Genomic DNA, 4893 nt, shown 5'->3' on the forward strand with positions numbered 1-4893 from the left:
TATAATACTATTTGTTGTTTGTTGTGTGTTATACACACACACACACACACACACACACACACACACACACATATATATATATACGAATATTAGAACTTCTAATTGTAAATATTGCTATAAAAGCTCTTCTAATTGCTTTAGAAACATATTCTTTGACAAATACAGATTTGTTTTATTTTTGTATAATTTCAAGCTGAGAAATAAAAATTGCTTAATTAAAAAACGTTGAGAAATTTGAATGGATATGTATATAAAAGTTAAAAAGGAAGAAAACATAACATGGAAAGAAAAATATGATGTGCAATCGAGATAAAAAATGTGACTAAATTCTATATGAAATATTATATAATAACTTCCATTTTTCAGTTTATACAGATCATATGTAACTCATTTTAATTTCTAATAGAATTTCTAATAGAAGATCTAATCGATGAGAAGATGGAAATAAATCGACGTTGTCTCTGCAAACGGGGAAGAATAGACTACGAAAGAGATTGGAATCCTAATTAACAGCATTGATCCGCGTTCATTTGCATGCGTAAACAGAGAGATTGGTAGGCGCACTCAGATTCTTGCTAAATCCAAGAGTGACTCTAACGCATAGGAGAAACCTTTCCGTAGAATGAAGCAGAATATCGACAGTGTGGTTTAGAACATTAAAACGTGCATAAAGACAAGATATAATCTATCGATATGATCTTTTAAAAAGAAATGTTAAAAATGAGATATTTTATACTATATTTTTTCCAAGAGATTGACGATGTGAAGAAATACGATGAGAGGAAAAGTAGGAGAAAAGGAAGAAAAAATCTTTACTATGATACCGACATATCAATTTAATAAATAAGCGAAGGTCATATTTGATCAAATTAGATCTTGATATTTAATAATAGTTTTGTATGAATTTTATAATTTCCAAGATGCCCCTCGAAAATGAAGGAAATCTAGGTTCCAATTGAGGTGATATTTTTTTGCAATGAACTCTCTCTTTTACACAACAATATTTCAAAGGTTCTCATTAAGTAATTATCAGTAATATTAAATTGCTTGTTAATTCAATTTGTCAGACTTATTCTAATTTCAGTTTAGAACTGTCTTTTAAGACCGAGAAATAATCGGTGCGCAGTTTGCTTGAACTGAAAATTATAAAATTAACACAAAATATTTTTAGACAAGACCCGAATGTGACCTTCTTCGCTTATATGTGTTGAACATTTCTTGGCCGATTTTCACTTATAACTTAACACAAGATTTGAAAAAAATAATTTTACACGCAAATTGTTTATTACGAGAACAACAACGGAATATCGTTTGCGATTTGATGATCTCATCTCTTCTGTCGTTGTATCTTCATGTTCCGCGGAGCGTGCGCTGGAACAAAGACATTATAGCTCTGCGCTCCGTGATTACTGTCATTAGCTCGTGGACATCCTGTTGCACCTCTCCCGATATAATTTCCATGACACCCTCGAACGACCGCTGCGGTGCCGGAGTACCGTACTATTATAATATCCACCTGCGAAAAGTCCATGTTCTGAAACTCCCGAGGGTCATCGAAGCGCAAATTTACGTGAACTCATTCGTCTAAAATTGCGACATTGTCTGTAAACTGAAATAAAAATTTCAATATCGAAAAAAGCAGTAAAAAGTTTAGTTAAAAAGATAACGTGTACTCGTGAATTTCACAAAATCAACAGTCAGACTCTTTGGACAGAATTTACAGTTATATTAATGCTTGAATACTTTTATTCTTTAAATCCTTTTTGAAATCAATTTGAGTGTTTTTTATATGGAAAATTTTTTCAATCAGCCATCAAATCGCTATTTTTATAATCTTTTAAAATCTTCTAATTAATTCTATACGGAGAGAATTTTTTCTTAGAATTTACTCTAAAAATGACAGTCGTGGGATAACATTGTATTTCGAAGAATTTTAATGTAAATCTCTTTCATTCATTAATAAAATTACAATAAAGTATAAAATAAGTTGAATGAATTTTTCAATTTTATTGAAGTGCATGGTAAAAATTTTTTAAATATTGTATTGTACCACAATTACTATATTTTGAGGGTAAATTTTAAAAGAAAATTCTCTCTGTATAGAAATAGCCGATAACATTTTTATATATAAATCATGATTTTCAATACTGTATTTCTAAGCTTGATTAGTTTTCCCAAAGATTGTTAAATATTCATTTAAAAAAATCTCGACGAGCGTTTGGTGAATGTTTGTCTGCAAATTACAGACGCGTTACTTTTACGTCCGTTTAAACGGAACTAACGAAAACCATCTCTTGCGAAAAAACGGATTTTACGGAGTCGTCGATGGCAGGTTTATCGACGAATATGAGAGATTCCTGATCTTCGTTATGAATTTTTTGTCGACATGCGCGCGGAAAATTTGATGGGTCGACGGCCAAAGTAACGGGCCGAGAGAGCGCTGTGAAATCGAAGTATGGCTTCGATATCCGCGTCGATGAATCACCCGCAATTGATATGAGCGCTTGGGCCGAGAGCTTTCCTCTTTAGACATCAAGATCAAACGTTTTAACCAGTCGGTAAACACACGCGAATTTGCTTGCGCAACTGAAATAGTGATATCATTAATTGATCGTTTTAACTTCGATAAAAAACATGACATAACGAAAGGCAAGTAGACTGTCATCATTTTTTGCAGAAAATTCTCTGAATCTTCTTTTACTTTATATTTCTGAGCAGAATTAAACACGTTGTAATTTAATATTCATTTGATGAATCCTATACGTAATATCCGTAAAAGGTTTTGAAATTATTTAACGTGATATTATTTCATTATTACGATATTTTATACTAATATTGATTTCTCTACCTTTCTGACTTCTTAAGCAGTCTGTCGAAAGCAGCAAAACGTTATGACTATTCCGCGTAGCGCAATCATTTTGTAGCATTCGGAATTACAATTGCGTCGTTACCGGTGCGGAATCACCGGTGAAATTAATGGCTGTGCTGTACTGTCGAAGACAGGACCCGGCTATTGTGCGACTTGTGGTTAGATTTCAATGCCAATGAAAATCATTGCCGGATAACTAATTAAAAGGTAATGAACTTCATGGTTATGTAGATCGCTTCGAGAACGATGAACGATGTTGGATTATGTCATGTTTAGAGTTTGTCGTCGCGGCGATTGTAGACGAGAATATAGCGTACCTATTTTGGAGATTTGCCTAGTCTTTTGTCAGACATAGTTATACCATGAAATAATATTTACCTTATGACCGAGAATACGTGTAATACACATCCATAAGCGTAATTCTATATTAAAATTTTCAGTGATATCATTAATTAAAACTTTGTTTTTTACTTTTATTCTGTTTATATTCTTATATCATTTTTTATAACAATAGTCTCTCAGTTAATTTCTTCATGACTGAAGATAGCAGTCTTCATTTGATGGAACTTTGATTTTATTCTCTTTTTAACAATAATAAAACTATTATTAAAAAGTTAATTATATATTGACATAAAATTTCTTTTGCATTAAAGATTTTATATTTTTCGTTTTTAATTAATGAACGAGAATGGAAGGCTCTTATATTTTTGCGACTTTACGTTTTTATAGAAAGACATCAATGAGAATTTTCGATTAACATATGAAGTTGATCCTTATTTTCGTCCGGAAATCCTCGAAATCCAATTGCGACGATGCATGGTCGATTTTGGTGCGTCTCGAGTCATTCGAACTTAGCATATCAAAGCCCTTGTTGAAGCGAGTCGAGGGCAGCCGCCATCTCCAGATGGTCGAGTTGTCGATATCCCTCTGGAAATATTCCAGAGAAACGCGAAATTCAGAAATACGCGTATACAATACACTCACTTCCTCGGCCAAACGTGACGTAAATACTCACCAGCAACTGCTCGACAAATCGCACAAATCAAAGCTGATATAGAACGCATCGAGCTAAAGCATAAAGTGTAAATCATGCGATAAAATCAATATTAAAAAAATCGCATAGATGTCTCGTCAAAGATTTTTTATTGAGATTTGATTAGTATTAAACAAAAACAATTTACAAAACACAAAAGTATTAAAACTAATAAGAGATTTAAGATATATTTATAATAACAAATATTAATAAAACATATTTTCTAAAAATTTTTTTAATGTTAAGCTATATATTGATATTAAATAGATAATTCTTGGCATAGTTAATTTTATATGTATTTATATTTAAATATTAAGTATATAATATTTAACTTTATGAAGTTGACATAAAAATTTTTTTTCATTATCGTTATATGTTTATTTTATAATTTGTTTATTTTAAAACTATAATTTAAAACTCTTTATATACGAAATTATAAAATAAGTACATAACGATAAAATAAAAAATTTTTATATCAACTTCAGTTTCAAAATTTAAAACTGTGTATATCGTTCATTTGCTACAACAATGACATATAAATTCCAAAATTGTTATTTTGGAATTGCAACAGAAAAGGAAGCATAGGATAAAAAAATATATTTAAAACAATTTTATTCCTCTACTGACAATTATTACATAGAAATTAATTTTAAAATTAATGTTACAAAATTAATGATTCAAAACATTCAAATTTATTTTCTGGAAAACTTTGTCTTTTTAGTTGTGTTGTGTTGTGGCGAATGAACAATGTATTAAATACACAAGAAGACTTTGTACTGAAAAAAGCAAAAAAGGAAATTAACACAAGATAAATGTTTTGTACGTAAAACACAAACACACACACACACACACACACACACACACACACACACACACACACACACACACACACACACACTATATTATAGTAGTTACGTTTTATTTTACTTATTAACTTTAACTTTACTTACTAGTGTTACTTACTTTCTTTCGTTTAGTTAGTTTAAGTTTT

Source organism: Atta cephalotes (assembly GCF_000143395.1).
Source record: "Atta cephalotes unplaced genomic scaffold scaffold00030, whole genome shotgun sequence".
Classification (NCBI taxonomy): Eukaryota; Metazoa; Arthropoda; class Insecta; order Hymenoptera; family Formicidae; genus Atta; species Atta cephalotes.